This window comes from Varanus komodoensis, unplaced genomic scaffold (genome assembly GCF_004798865.1).
Source record: "Varanus komodoensis strain SLA01 unplaced genomic scaffold, ASM479886v1 scaffold2, whole genome shotgun sequence".
NCBI classification, from domain to species: Eukaryota; Metazoa; Chordata; class Lepidosauria; order Squamata; family Varanidae; genus Varanus; species Varanus komodoensis.
In genome coordinates, this window is record NW_025335568.1 from 53,737,736 (window position 1) to 53,754,668 (window position 16,933).

The window sequence follows — 16,933 nt, forward strand, 5'->3', positions numbered from 1 at the left end:
GTCTCCTGCCCACTTCCATAGTCTGTCCAGATCCCTTTGGATCTGGACAGACTATGGAAGTGGGCAGGAGACAACAGGATGGCGTTCAATGTGGATAAGTGCAAGGTCTTGCACTTGGGGCATAGGAATAGCTGTCATAAGTACAGGTTAGGTGACAAGTGGCTGGAGAGCAGCACTTGTGAAAGGGACCTCGGGGTGCTGGTTGACTGCAGGCTAAACATGAGTCAGCAGTGTGATGCGGTGGTCAAGAGGGCAAACACCACCTTTGGTTCATAGCCAGAAGTGTAGCTTCTAGATCAAGAGAGTTATTACTACCACTCTACACAACTCTGGTGCACCCGCAACTGGAGTATTGTGTTCAGTTTTGGGTCCCTCATTACAGAAAGGATATAGTCAGGTTAGAGTCAGTGCAGCGCAGGGCCACAAGGTTGGTGGCCGGTTTGCAGGGGATGCCGTATGAGGTGACACTGAGGGAATTCGGTCTCTTCAGCCTGGAGAAGAGGAGACTCAGAGGGGATATGTTGGCGACATACAGGTATGTGAGGGGGTGTCACATGGAGGTGGGTAGAGACCTATTCTCCCCTGCAGAGAAAGGCAGGACATGCTCCAACAGAGCAAAGCTCAGGGAGCCAAGGTTCCATTTGGATGCCAGGAAGCACTTCCTGACAGGACCCCGAGGGTGTGGAATGGGCTTCCATGAGAGGTCGTTGAGGCCCCATTGGTGAGGCCGTTCAAGGATAGGCTGGACGTCTACATGGTGGGCATGTTGTAAACGCAGCTGGCTGGTGCCGGAGGTCAGACTAGATGGCCCGGGAGGCCCCTTCTGACTCGCTCTGTTTCTCTGTTTCTATGTATGCTTCTTGAAAGCTACCTTGAATGTTTAAGCTTGGAGAGGAAAATGGATTCTGCCTTTTGTTAGGAACAAGCAATGCCCTGGGTCAGTAGCCGGCATATTCAAGCCACAGGGTTTTGGGGCTGGCCGGGAGCCTTGTTCCCTGATTGCTGTGTCTCTGTGAAAAGCCATGGATGCCTTTGGGAGCACATCATTTTTTGAACTCCCTGCATTGGTCTTCTGCTTCCTGTTGGGATTGGCGGGGCTGCCCCTGCCAATAGGCAAACAATGGTTTGGCCAACTCAAATACTTGGGCCACCTAATGAGAAGGAACAACTCACTGGAGAAGACCCTGATGCTGGGAATGATTGATGGCAAAAGGAGAAGTGGACGGCAGAGGATGAGGTGGCTGGATGGAGTCACTGGGGCAGTGGGTGTGGGCTTGGGTGGACTCCAATGGATGGTGGAGGACAGGAGAGCCTGGAGGAATGATGTCCATGGGGTCATGATGGGTCGGGCACAACTTTGCAACTAAACAACATCAGGCAGGAGTTCTTGGGTATCATGAAAGGGCTATAAATATACTTTATTTAATTCATGGTGATGGCTTTTGGCAGAGGCTGGAGGAGAGTGATGGGATGTTTCTGTCTCATCACAAAATTGCTTGGCTAGCTCATTAGAGGGGCCATGTGTCCTCTTTTCTGGAGGAAAGTCTTCTTATTCGGTTTAAAACTTAAGAAGCATAAGAAAGTTCTTTAGCTTTAAATTATGATAAATTTAAATTTACAACCATACATATAAATTGGCATATGTTTGACTGTGTGCTGAATGTGCTTGATGGAAATAAAAAATACCCACAGATGAGTCAAAGAGATTCCTTTATTTATTTATCTCTCTCTCTCTCTCTCTCTCTCTCTCTCTCTCTCTCTATCTATTTAGAATATTTGTATGCCATCCCATCGCATAGCCTCGGGACGGCTTACATAAAATAAAACAAAACATAATACTCATAAAATCCAGATCCAACTTTCCATAAGGCAGTCATTTTACTGCATCTGTAATTTCCCCCTACTTTTATTACTACTTGTGAACTCCTGAATTTCCATAGAAATAAAACATCCCTTTTTGAAATATAATACGGTAGCCTGGACTATTTCCTCCTTGCACCAAGTTATGGCCACTCAGAGGCTCTAAAAGAAATGTGGGGAAGAGCGGTTATAAAGCCGGAGCTGGAGCTGATTGGCAGAAGATTCAGAAAAGATCAAAGGGAGGACTTCTTCGCACAGAGCATAGCTCAACTCTGGGATTCACTCCCTTAGAATGTGGAGATGGCCACCAATTTGAATGGCTTTAAATGAGGACTGGACAAATTCCCAGAGGGTCAGGTTATTGATATTCAATGGCTGTATGCTACCTCCTGTATCAAAGGAGGTATGCCTACAGGAACACAGAACACAGAAACAGCGTGAGCCAGAAGGGGCCTCCTGGGCCAGCTAATCTGGTTCAGCTCCAGCTGACTCCACTCACGACATGCCCACCATGTGCACGTCCAGCCTATCCTTGAACACCCTCATCGATGGGGTTTCACCACCTCCCGTGGAAGCCCATTCCACACCTTCGGGGTCCTAACTGTCACGAAGTACTTCCTGGAATCGAAACTGAACATTGGTTCATTGAGCTTGGTTCTGTTGGAGCACATCCTGCCTTTCTCTGCAGGGGAGAACAGGTCTCTACACACCTCCGTGTGACACCCCCTCACATACCTATGTGCCACCAACGGATTCCCTCAGAGTCTCCTCTTCTCCTGGCTGAAAAGACCCAGTTCCCTCAGTGTCGCCTCATGCAGCTTTCCTTGCAATCCGGCCACCATCCTTGTGGCCTACGCTGCACTGACTCTAACCTGGCTATATCCTTCCTGTAACGTGGAGCTCAGAACTGAACACAATACTCCAGTTTCAGGCACACCAGAGTCATATAGAATGGTAGTAATACCTCTCTCGATCTAGAAGCCATCTATATACACCCAGTACTGAGGAACATGGGTGGGAAGGGTGCCATTGCAGTCATGTCCTGCTTCTGGGCAGCTGGTTGGTCACTGTAAGAACAGAATGTGGAGGCTCTTCAACTGACTGAGCACAGCTCTTCTTCTGTTCTTCTTAGTTCCTAAAGGAAGAACTTAGGAACATAGGATGAGCGCTGATGGATCAGTCCAAGGGTCTTCTAATCCAGCATTCCATTCTAATCCAGCCAAGCAGCTGCCAACAGGAGCCCATGAGAACAGCACGAATGGAGCAGCACCCTGGCCCCCCGCTCTCCCAGCAGCTGGTGTACATACACATGCTGCCTCTGGCAGTGCAGGTAGCGTAGGAATTCCTCCTTGAATTTGCCCAAGAACGAGAAAGCGGTTGCATAAAAATAGCACTAGAAATGTGTGCTGGTCCTTACTTTGGGAGTCCAAATACGTGGCTCAAAGTATCAGTTCAAAAGGCAATTGTTTTGAGTATTTCACACTCCAAGATGGCTTCTATCCATTCTGGTGAGGAACATTTCCAGCCTTTTGACACAAGCAACAGGCAGCATTCAGCACAAGCTGGGGGTTAGTAGCCTCTGTGTTGCCACTGAAAGGATCCCAGCTTGGTAACAGCATCACTTCCGTGTCCCCAGGACCCTGTGGAAATCAGAGCTTGGCAAGTTCTAAATGCTGTTACACACCAGAGCTGCACATCTGTTAGGTAGCAACACTTAATAACATTACAGAAAATTGTGGAAGAGACAGGAAACTAGACAGAATAAACAAACTTCTTTGCTGTATGACAGATAGAATTCAGAGAGAGGTAATTAAACAGCTAGAACATACCACTCTGCAGGCTTTTCCATCAGGGACCGTAGTTCTCTAGCAAAGGACATGCCTTGCATGCAGAAGGTTACAGCTTCCATCCTGCCATCATCAGTTAAAAAATAGCTATCAGGAGGCAGGACAAAGCTTGGCCTGAGTTCCTAGAATGCTAATGCCAGACAGTGAAGTCAGTACAGGGCAAGACGGGCAAATGAGCAGACCCACTTGGCTTAGTGGTTAGAGCCAGGTTCTAACCCCCACTTGACAATGTTGCTCTCTGGGTGCCTTTGGCCCATTCACTGACTCTCAGCCTAACCTGCCTCACAAGGTTGTTTGTGAAGATCAAATGGAGAGGAGGAGGAAGGCTAGGTAAGCCACCTGGGATCCCTTGCAGGAAAAATGGTTATAAATATAATCAGTAAATAAATAGTCTGCCTTGGCATAATGGAGTGAGAAAGATGGCTGCTTTGGGCACACACTTTCCAAGGCTGCTGCTTGGTCTCCAGAAGGGGAAGGGGAGAGGTGCAGGAGGGGCCTGGAAATGTGGCCACCCAAGACTCTGAGATGAGAGGAGTGGAGTGCTTATCTTAAGGCCCGACCCCCAGGTGGGCAGGCAGTCCCTGGGAAGTACAGTTGACCGCGGCTCTAGATGCCATGACGTGTTGTCAGCAGAGGAGGGTGGCCCTATTAGAGGATTGGTTTGCGGAGAGCAGGTGTGCTTGCTTGCCAAAGTCCCCTCCCAAAGGGATGCGGCTGAGACATGCCCATAAGTAGAGATCCTGGAGATGAATACTAGGTTGTGTTCATCAGACCACTCTGTGCATGCTCAGAGGTACATCATGGGTGCTTGTGTGCTTTGCAAGCAAAGATCTGTGGCTTTAGATGCATGATGGAGGAACCCTGGCTCCCAGCAGGCAGCATGCTGTGCTCATCAGATGGACTTGCGCCCACAAGGAAGTTGGGCATCACAGAACTGTATGAGCCTGCAGAGGCTGGGATCATTGCCTTGATCCAAATTCATTAAACTGTGAAAAAACAGTATTGGATATTAGACATAAAATCATAGAATCGCAGAACTGGAAGGGGCCAAGAAGGCCATCAGGTCCAATACCCTCTGTCTTGGTGCTCTGAGTCCTTGAGGTTCTTGTCCTGGTAACTTCACAGAAACACAAGGAATAGCAACAGGAAGAAGGCTTCTTTGGTAGTGCGGTCACTGCAGCAGGTCCTTTGGGCAGCCTCATGACTGCCACTTTGGTGCCAGATTAGGCTGTTGCTCGATTCCAGTCTATGACAGAATGCCATGCTTCATGGGGATTGCTTGTATTGGTATTGCTGGCATTGTGTGGTTGTATTTCAATAGACAATTATTGCTGCTGTTTTAAAATTTGTATTCTAAGTCACCATTTCTAAAAAGGGAATGTTGTTATCATTACTATTATTCAAGCTGCAGTACTAAGTTTCAAGTGTTAATGTGGCATCATGCCACAGGTTCAAGGCTTCTTGCTCACGCCCACATTCTGGCAGTAATTTACATGGTCAGAGTTGTCTAAATTAGGAGATTAGAAAAGACAGGAAAATGAGAAGTCAGAAGTGTGTAGGGCAACAAGAAAACTTTTTTTTCCACTGGCACCTGGACTTTCTAAAGCAGCTTCTCCCAAGCTAGCATCTTCCAGAAGTCACTAACTACAACTCTTACCTTCCTAACCATTTGCCACACTGGCTGGGACTGCTTGCCATTGTAGTGTAACACATCTGGAGGCTCCAGCTTGGGGAAGCCTCCAGAATCAATTATCTTTGCACTCTGAAGCCAGTGCGGTGTAGTGGTTAAGAGCATGGGACTGGGACTCAGACGATCTGGGTTCGAGTCCCCGCTCGGCCATGGAGCCAACTGGGTGACTTTGGGCCAGTCACAGACGCTCAGCCCAACCTACCTCACAGGGTTGTTGTTGTGGGGATAAGATGGAGGAGGAGAATGATGTAAGCTGCCTTGAGCCCTTTGTAGGAAAAAGGCAGGATATAAATCGAAAAATAGATAGATAGATGATAGATAGATAGATAGATCAATAGACAGACAGACAGACAGACAGATAAACAGATAGATGTGTTCTGCGTATTGCACCACCTGAATCCTCCATTGCCTTGTTTCCTTTTTTTTGCATGGACACCCTGGAAAACAGAACTTCAGGGATCTCCATTGGTTTTGGCACCCACCTTTTCAATACATGTAAATGAAAATGAGAAAGAAGCAGCTATACTTTTTACTTAGCTGGAAGAGCCCCGACTTACTGTTTTACTGGGCATTTTGTAGGCTTAGCTTTTTAAATATACTTGCTAAGAGATACACTAAAGCAGATGGACATTCTCCAATATTTATGGCACTCACTGGTAATGCCTGGAACAGCAAGACCGGCACCATATGCTTAGAAGTGCCTTGAGCTCCACAAATGTTTAAGAGCTTGTTCTGGCTCCAGTGCATTTATATTCAGCCGCAGGGAGCAAAGAATGGCAGAGAAGGTCACGTATCAGCCACTGAGGAATGAGGTAGTGGATTTCTCCTTGCTGTTTCTCAGTGGTGAGGCATTAAAAACCACTCTTTGCTGCTGCTGCTATTGGACAGGATAGCCAAGTGGTGTCCATCTTGAGGGCCTGTATGTGCCTGGAGAAAAGTTGCTGGGGAGCAGAGGCACAGGAGTGAGAGTGCCTCCGAGCTTTCCTGCAGATGGCACTGACGGTGTTCTCATCATTCTCTATTCAGAAGTGATTACGGATTCTTTGGAAGACGTTGTGACCCTCCAGCGTCACTTCTATTTTCAACCAGCACCTTTGGCAATTTTGTTTTTGGAGCAGGATAAGTGGGCATTAATTCGGCAAGCTTCTGCTTGTGTATTTTTGCCCGTCTGCTATACCATGGGGCCACCTAGAGGTTATGTAGTGGAAAAGCATGAGAGGAAGCACTCGATTCTTTGGTGGACCCCATGTAGATATGATGGATCAGTAGCCTCATATGCAAAAAGCCCTGAATGCCTGATCATTTGGCTGTCCGTTGGAATGAAGGTTTGGTGCAATAGGCCTTTGGTTTGGTGCAACAGGCCTTTTCCCATGTTATTATGTTATGCTACTACCCCCACCCCTAAACCTGGCCCATCTTATGAAGGGACAGGGCCAATCCAGTCCCCTCTGCACACCTGACACTCCAGCACCACTTCTTCCCCACCATGGTTATCCACATGGGAATGACATGTCTGAATATGTCCTACATTCAGAAAATTCAAGGCATGCAGGTCAAAATAGCTCTGCCATGTTCTGGTGCAGCACCAAAGCAACTGGTGGGCAGGGAGACCAGCCTGGCGGTCCTGGAGGGACTGACACCTCCTGGAGTATCAGACGGACAAACATGATCACAGACACAAATGAGGACAAGCTTAATGCCCATTTTTATGACAGAGGTGAAAAAGAGGAGTGTGCATCTGGCTTGGACAAATGAGAAAGCCTGAGCAAAACTGGATGTGACCATGAGATGGCCCTTCTTCCTACACTACCAGACCTCAGTATGAGAAAGGCCTTAAGCCGGTTTCCAGTGATCGTGACTCTCAAGCCCCCACTTCAACTGGAACTTGGCAGGGTCCTTTCCCAGAGTGACCTCTAAGGTGTGCTCCATTATAATACAAATTGCCTAAAAATGGTGGGAGAGGAAATAGGAAGCAGATCATTCCCTCCTTGAAGACATTTGAGGAGCCCCTTCCACATGACTCTATGCACTTGCCCCTCTGAAACATGACCTGTCACTTGCACCACCGTGGCCAACAAGGAGCCCAGGAGGAGAAGTGTCGCAACTCTGAAAGTGTCCTTCTGGACCAGGGACTGTATTTGTCAAAGGACTCCGTTGATCATCTCATCTCATCTCTTCTTCCAGGTGTGGAGGATTGAGACCGGAGAGAGAGATTTTTCTATTGAGACCTTTAGAATTCCCTCCCCAGTGAAGTTCCCAAGGCAGCCACATGGTTATTATCCCATGACCCAGCAAGTCTGGATCTTTGAAAGCCTCCTTGGCTTTTGGGATCTTTTGGAGCACTATTCAGTTCCCCGTGTCAGATGCAGATGGGCCTCTGAATCATCCCAGGTAATGCCCCCCCCCCACTCCAGCTCAGCCCTCCCTTCTCACTTGCACTGCCTGGGAGAGGGAGCTGGCAGGGTGGGGGCTTGACTGTAGGAGTCTGAAAAACCCTCCCCTGCCCAGGGATCCCAAGAGGCCATAGGATTTCACCCTTGTTGTCTTTGTAGAGCTTTTCTAATCCGTTTTAAGCCAGTGTGAGCTCTTTTTGCTCACCTTTGCTCATGTATTGTTGATTGATTTGGTTTTCTCTGCTGCTGCCTGCTATATACAATATATTTTATTTGGTTAGCTTCCCTGGGAGCCCTAGCACTTTGGCTGGTACAGATCTGGAATGTAAATAAGTATTTATTGCTCCTAACTCCCAGGACAGTAAAGTATCCATAGCAATTACTGCAGGAAAACCTCCAGCTTGGGGCTGCCCACAATGTAGGAACATAGGAAGTGCCTTCTATTGAAGGAGATTCTTGATCAGGCTAGCCCAGTATTTCCAGCTCTGGCTGGCAGCAGCTCTCCAGGCAGGAACTTTCCTAGCCTTACCTGGAGATGGCATCAATTGACTCTGGAATCTCTCTATGCCAAACATGTGCCCAGCAGACCGACCAAGAGCCTTTCCTAACATATCTTTACCTTTGCTCTAGCTATCTTCCGTACAATTTTAACAGAAATGTATCCAAGTTGCTGGGCATCTTGCTGTCTGAATGGAAGCTAAAGATGATTGCTAGGCTGGGCACAGTCTTGCATGGACCTGGCATATGGGGGAGGGTCCATATTTGCCCCACATGCTGAGCTGAATTGGGGCAGATGCACACAGCCGTTCCTACTGTATGTGGATGCTTATTGAGTCTCCCCCATGTCCCTTATCCATGCCTTTCATGCACTTAATTGTGCCCCCCGCATTTAGTATTTAAACAAAGGTCTATATTAGCATCCTCATCCACTGAGCATTCCGAAAAATAACTATTCATGACTGCTATGCTTGGCAAAGCATTGTTATTAATGAAGCAGAAACTCAAGCAGAATCACAGATAACAATCTGCAAATTGCCACAAGACTGTGGGATTTTAACTAATTTTTACAGGACCTTGACAGGTATCCACAGGGGATTGCTGTGCTTGGATCTGCCAAGTCTGAAAGAAAAACCTGTGATAGGCTTTTTTCAGCCAGGGTTTATGATCAATGCGATGGCACTGCTTCTTAATACAGAAGAGCAGATGTTTATTGGCTTTGTGTGATAATGCTTGCAAAATTGCTTTTTAAGGAGGGAAGGAGGGAGGGAACTACTAAGTAGGAAGGGGGAGAGGATAGAGACTTGAGTGATGAGGAAGGTCTCTTTCTTGGGTGAGCTCTTTCTAACCTTTTCTTACCCTTGAAAAGCTTCTTGAATGAATCCTGCCCCCATCACTCACTTTAAAAGAATGAACTAAAAGAGGTACCTGCATGAGAAACCCCTTCCCTGCTGTCAGAATGGCACTTTAAACTACCAGGGCGATGATCCCTGCGAAACCAGCTCAAGGAGGGCTCATTGGTCGTTGAGGTCTGACGAAAGACTGGCATCCGGATCAGCCCCAGCGTCAAAGTTTCAGGCTTCCCTCGCAGCACACCACCTCATTGACTCATGAGGCAACTCTGACAGATCTGAGTTTTTAAAAAGCATATTCAGGTTTCACCAAGATTTAGGGTGGATGCCAGGAAGTGCTTCCTGACTGTTAGGACCCCGAGGGTGTGGAACGGGCTTCCACGGGAGGCGGTTGAGGCCCCAGCGGTGAGGGTGTTCAAGGATAGGCTGGACATACACGTGGTGGGCATGTCATGAGTGGAGCCGTCTGGAGCTGGGGGTCAGACTAGATGGCCCGGGAGACCCCTTCTGACTCGCTCTGTTTCTATGCTTCTGATGCAGACCTTTTGCAATGATCTGCTTTAGGAAACAGTTGCATCTGGTGTTGCTTTGCAGTAATGCTGCCAGGGAGAAGTGGAGTTTTCCCCTCAGCTTTACACTCCAGAAAGACATCAGCAGTAGTGGAAGGAGTACCAGAGGTCTGGAGAGGGGCATTAGGCTAGGCGTGAGGGTTGAGTGGCCCCTGAGATGCTGCTGGATTGCAGCCCCCAACAGCCCTAACCAGCATAACCAACAGTGAGGGATGATGGGAGTTGCACTTCAGCAGCATCTAAAGGTCCAAGCTCCTCATTCCTCCATTCTCTCTCTGCATGCACTCCCAGGGCTCCTGCCAATGCCACAAAGAGGCCGCTCTCCCTCCTGCATCAAAAGGACCCTGGGAAGACTGCTGATAGCTGCCAAGTTTTGATCCCCAGCAGGACTGCAGGTGGCGCAGTGGTTTAAACTGCTGTGCTGCTGGGCTGGTTGATCGAAAGGTCGCTGGTTCGAATCTGCACAGCCGGGTGAGCTCCCATTGCTCCGTCCCAGCTCCTGCCAGCCTTGCAGTTCGAAAGCATGCAAAGGCAAGTAGATAAAAAGGTTCCACTTCGGTGGGCAGGTAACAGCATTCCGTGCACTTCGGTGTTTAGTCATGCCGGCCACATGGCCACGGAGACTGTCTGCGGACAAATGCTGGCTCCCTCGGCTAGGAAACGGAGATGAGCACCGCCCTCGAGAGTCAGGCATGACTGGATGTAACGTCAAGGGAAAACCTTTACCTTTAGGACTGGGAAAGAACCCTGTCTGAAGCCCCAGAGAGCAGCTACCAGTCAGTGCCAACAATACTGGGCTACATGGACCAATGGCCTGACCCAGCTGAAGACAGCTGGTCATGCTCCTGGCCCAGCAGCCTTTTTGTGATGCCCTCTGCTCCTGGAGTGCAACGTTTCCACCTGCTTCCTGAGGGATCAAGGGGCAGCTTTCCTCTGTACAACTGGATCTGATCACTGCCCGTGCTTTGGGGGCAACACCTGTACAGTTTGGGAGATATTTGCACAGGTAGCTTATTTCTCAAAGGGAGGGGAGTGCAAGAAGCAAAACCTAACTTAGGAGCACAATGTGCATGAGATGTGAACAAGGCATGTAGTTAAGATGCACCCCAGAGGAATGTTTCTATGACAGTAGTGCTAACATCACTTTGCTTTTATTCTGCAATCTGTTTCTCAGCGAGCAGGCCTTCTGTGCTGCTCCGCACTCCCCAGTTCCCCAAGCAGTGGATTGCTCCAGGGCCAGTGCCATGGAAATCAATTTTATTTGGATGAGCAAGAACAGGTGTCTACAGAATACCTGTTTATTTACAAATACATAGTCAGAACCAGTTGGAAGAAGTTAAGGCTTTTACAGTCGGGTAGCAACTGCTAATCGGCAGCTCTTACAGACAGTAATTGCACCTCAGGGATGCTTCAGCTTCCGTCAACCCCATCTAAACACTTCCAGCGCTCTCCCTTCTTCTGATTCTTTATTCAGATCCAAATGCAGGTGCTTCTTCTGCCTCTCTTGACTTTTTCTCTCCCTCTCCAAGCTTCCATGGGTATTGCATTCTAAAGGAAATTCCATCTATTCACCTATCCCCTGATCACTTTGCAGGGAAAACCATCCTGCTGGGCCCACCTATGCTAATCAAGACAGCTACACTCCTCTGTTTGAAAATCTGTTGATAGAAAGAGAAAGAGGTGGGTGGTGGAGCTGCTCTGAGATGGCCCTTGTGGCTGGAATTGCGCATGAGCTTTTCAGTAGTAACAAAGTGGGAAAGACTGAATCTAGTTTCCTGATCTCCTTCTGAAGCAGCCGATCAGGTGGAGACAAGCAGAGCTCCCCCAGAAGTTTAAAAGAGGGCTGTTTGAAATTGGACTGTCTTTCTTGCGCTTTCCCACAGGTAGAAAACCCTATACAACTGGAAGGAGAACCCAGCAACAAAAGCAAATCGCTCTAAGGCAAAGTGATACTTGGCGTGCTTGCAGTCTCCTTGACTAGAAAATAAAGAAGGCCACTGCCATAAAAGTTCAACTCATTTGCAGAGTAAATCAACAGTTTGTCTGCTGCTCTCAGGCCTTCCTGTGTGGCAACAGTGTTGTGTGACTTTACAGCATGTCCACAAATTATCAGTTTCTAAGAAAGGATTGACTGGCCTCTCAGAATAGGTAGGTCAGTTTCTCATTTGTTCATACCTGTACCCCATACGGTTTCTTCATCCATCTCCATTTTTTAAAATGTAAGTTAAAATGCACACAAATCAAACATTTATAACTGTATTTCTACCACCCCACGCATTTTATATGCTGGTTTAGTTGTTTTTTTGAAAACTCCAAACAATGAACAAATGCAAAATCCACATGTTAACCTGGTTTGTGCAGATCAGGTGCAGCTGAATAAAACACTCAAGCATTCCATCTAGTATCCCAAATATGGGAATTAGAAATCCTTACTACAATATAACAGGGGAAACCCCAGAAAAACTAAGGGAACCCCTTGGGAGTTCACTTTAAAGCTGGGATACTCAGCCCAGTACCTGTGGGCAGGATTGCTCCACTGAAAGCTTTCCCCAGTGCCCACAAAGCCTCTGCACGTCCCTCTTCCCTTTACGAAAGGGAAAGGTGTGGTCCCAGCTTTGAAAATTGCTGACAGACAGCCTGCTCTCCACTGCCTTTCACAGCTTTATGACCCTTTCAAGATGGGCTTGTGACAAAGCATCTGCTTTGGGTGAGAACATCTCTGGTTCAAGCTTGCTAACTCCAGGGAGGCCTAGGAAAGACTCCTGCTTGAAACTCTCAGGAGCTGCTGCCAATCTGTGTTGACCTTACTAGACTAGGTGGGCCAATGCTCTGACTCAGGATAGGCAGTTTCCTAAGTTCCTGTTGGCAAAAGCACATGGATGTGAAAGAAGCTGGAAATGCAGCGCTTACTCCCCCCATTCTTTCTCAACACCACATATTTTTCCAGATACTTGAGTACTTGATGGTACTTGAGTAGCTAATCAGAAGAGGAATGACTGGAAAAGTGAGAAAGCTCTAAAAGATGGATGGGATAGGATGGACAGACATCCAAGACAGGCAGGCAGGCAGGCAGAGGTATGTGTGAGAAAGGAGTAATTTGCTTGTAGGTCCCGAGGGGAAGTGGGTTTCTGCATGTCTCTTCACTCTCTGGAGGTATGGTTTCTCCAGCTCTCCATTTGAGATGTTGCAGCTGGTAACATTCATTTGAGTTAATAAATATGAGACATGTGTGGGGAAACTGGCTTCTCTATAAATTCATCCTCTCATTGGATCAGGGCAAAGAAGTTTTGTTTTTTTAAATCAGCCTTTGGTGGCTACACAGATCTTCCTGGGAACGTAGCCCAGTCATGTTAACACACGCCTTCGCTACATCCTGTTTGGACTACTGCAGCCCCCTTTATGTGGAGCTTCCCTTGAAAATGGTTCCAAAGCTCCAGCTGCTCCAGGAGGAAGTGGCCAGCCCATGGAGAGGAGCTGGTTCCAGGGAGTGCACGGCATCCTTGTTGCAAAAGCAGTCCTGCTTGCCCACCTGTTTCTGGACACCATTTAAAGCACTGACTGTGACCCATAAAGCCTGACCAGCGTGGTCTCCCATAGGTCTTCGCCCATTCAAGGCTGCTTGGGTTTTAAGTACGTCAGGGGAGGACCTTCCTTCTGTCCCACAGCACTGGAGGTGTGCCTGGTGGAGCTGCGTGAGAGTCTTCTCACAGCCGTCTTCTCCCAGGTTGCTCTCAGGTTCTGGAACTACATGCTGAGGGGGATGAGCTTGGCTCCACCTCTGTTGTTCTTCCACTGGCAGGCAAAGATGTCCTTCCTGAGGCAGATCTTTGGCATATGAGCGAGTCTCTCGCTGAAAAGGATTTTCATTGGTGGGTACTCTTTATTTCTTCTATAGTTGCGTTTCAACTGTGTCTTTTGCTTATTTGTGTTTCTTATATTTTAAGTAATATTTTTATTTTTAATCTGGATTTTATTTTTGGAGGCAGAGAGGTAAAATCTAAATAAAATAAGCAAACATTCATAGGATTCTGCTGGACTTACCTTTTCCTATTCTTTAATATCTTTATTTTCTGAAGGGAAACCTGTTTTGGAAGGGTTTCTTCATATTTTATAGAAACTGCTACATTCTCAACATTGATGTATTTCAAAATTCATTTTCTCCAGAAGGTTTTGTTTTTCCTTCTTGTTATCGCTTTCTCTGTCATTTCACATTATTTCAGAGTACATTTTGAAAACACACACTAGTGGTAGAAATCAATATATTTAAAAGACAGCAAATATCCTCAGCCAGTTCTTAGCACCAGAAATCTCTGTTATCTGTCCCAAACCATCTGCCAGAAAGCCACTCTTCACATAATCTAGCTTGGAAATTAATCCAGCTCCTACTTACTTTATGATTATCTTGTTGCAATGTCTTCAGTTCAGTGCCCTTATGGTTTGGCAGAAATATAGTGTGTAAAAGGTAAAGTTCACCAAAGTTTCTATTTAAAAATAGCAAGCTAGGGATCATTCTCTGGATGCATCTATTCAGAAAATATATTTTGTGATAGGCGGACAAAGTGATTACTGGAACAATTTTATGAGGTTTTGTTGCTTGAAGGCTTATCTGGTGTCTTACAAAAGTCCATTATTTTGTGAGCAGTCCAGTAAGGCAAGGTGAGGAGGGGCAAGAACTGTACAGAAACTCACAGAGGGCAGGGAGCCACATCTTGTACACATCAGAGGGTGGATGCGTCCTTCTGGATCGGCCCATTTTCCACACACATCAGGCTTCAAAGCTGACACAGGAACACCGCACAGCTGCTTGAATCCACCTGATTCTTACTGTGTACGTATGGTAAGCAATGAAGTGGTATAATTGCCTTAAGCTATTTTCAAGGCCTGGCAATTTGGGTCTTGAATATGTAAGGGACCTTCTGGCTTCTACATAATTTGGCCCAAGTTTTTGAATGTGGGAGGGGCTCTGTGCTTCTTCTCAGCACCATGAGAAATGAGGTTAATAAGGATGGTGAACAGGGCTTATTCTGTAGACTCTGCACCCAGACTCTAGATGTCCCACCTTCAGAACACCTGAGAAGCACCTTCCCTTTCAAACTTCTAGAAGCTGCTCAACCAGGTCTTCAGTAGTGGATAGTTTGTTTCCTATTAGTTTTGGGGTTTATATCTTCTCATGGATGGCCATATTTTGGTTATATTTCTTTCTGCTGCTGCATTCATTGTTCTGACATTCTTAAACTGTATTTCAGTCTTCTTTTCTTCTCATTTGGGAGGCTTTGAACCAAAGAGAGACATAGAGGAAGAGGGAGAGAACTGGACACAGTTTCGTTCATATCCGGAATTTGATGCGGACAGTGTTTGTTTGTTTGTTTGAAATGACATTCATCCATATACAGGCAGTCCCCAAGTTCCAGACATTCAAGTTACAAACAACCCATACTTACAAACTGCCATACAATCTATCATTTAAAAAAATAATCCAGGAAATTGTCATCACCAGAGAGAGAGGAAGCAAAAGGGGAGAGAGAGAGCCCTCCAAAGCATGCCTTCCTATCCCACCCATCTGGAGAGGGAAATTCCTCCAGCATTTCCTTGCTTCAAAAAGGATGCACTGGTGAGTTTGGATGCAGGAGAAGCCTAGAAGTTTTTGAGATTTTTCCACTTTCACAGGGGTCTTGCCCCTCTAGCCTCTGCAAATGTAGAGAGCCAACTATAAGTGATCCAGCTTACATACAAATTTGCCTTAAAGATGATTTCCATTTTCTTAGGAACCGAACTCATTTATAACCTGGGGACTGCCTGTAACTGAAAAAAATTAGCTTAGACAAGTTGCCATATTTTGAACCAGTTTAGATTTCATACCATAATTTGGATATACTGGGCTTGAAGGAGTGCTGCTCTATCAATAGGAGCATAACTACTACTGTGGTCCAACTCCCTTTTATTTTAGGGCCCATCTTCTCTCAAGCCTTCAAGTTATACATTTAATCTTAATTCCCTACTAAAATAAAACAGAAGTTATGAGTAATGGCTTGCAGTGATCCCTGTTGCAATTTACCATTAGAGAGACTGATCATTATTGCTTCTTAGAAGTATTCCTTCTACTGGTGGCTCCTTCAGATTTGTGGCTCAATTAATAATCTTATTTCACTCACATTGAGCCCATCCCTCATATAATTCCATTCACTTGGTAACTTAAAATGTGCTTTGTTATATGCTGATTTTTCACCCCATAACAACTCAAGTTGGTGCCTAAATGTTCCTAAACCTTATGCCATCGGACACTGTCAGAATTATTTATGTACATACTTTTATACAGTGTAATATAATAAAATCCCCAACATCTTTCCATCCTGTTCACAAAGAAGTGTATGCATTTGGAGAAGTTCTTATTGGCAAAACAAAGGGAGAGATGTTTGCACCCACTACATGGGGCGGTGTGGGGGGGTCCCAAATGTATCCAAGTTGGGAGCCTGTTGCTCTCTTGGGTCACCAGTTACTGGAGATGAAAACTGTCTCCAGTCATTGGAAAATCTGCTTGGAAAGAAAGTGAAGGATCTACTGTTCTCTCCAAAAACCCAGCCTAAGGCTTGACAAGGCAGCTGTTCTCCAGGGTCTAAAAGGCTGCCTTGCAGGATTTGTTCTCTGTCACTGGAGCAAAACCCATGAAGTTCAGCTAAACATTGAGAGAAACTTCCTAGTTGCAGCTATTGAGCAGAGGAATAGATGCCCTCTGGAGCTGGAGGTAGTTCAGCAGAAGCCGGAGGGCCATCTAGTCGGGATGCTGTAGCTGCACTGGCAGAAGATCATCCGAGAGGATCTCTCTGAGTCTCATGGACCATCTGATCATTCCAGGAAATACATGCCCACAGCCAGACAGAGAAGGCACAAGAATGGGGAGAGCATCATTTGGTTTGTTTATCCCAGGTTATATCGTACATTTTCAGAATTGTTTGGAGACTTGTTAGCGCTGCCAGTGAGGAGGCCCATGCAATGCAAGCAGCTTCCCTCTGGGCTTGGCACTGGAGCTTCTCAGCAGGTTTTGTGGCTAGAACCTGGGTTGTACCAGTGCCTTTGTTTCCCTTCGGTGAGGCTTCTGGCTGCTCCCCTGGTTGACAAACTGGCTAATAAACATGGCATCAGACCAGGGACACACTGGAACTTTCCCAGGAGAGGGGAGGGACCACTATCAGACGGAGAGGCTCAGTGGGCAGCCTGGTGACAGAAC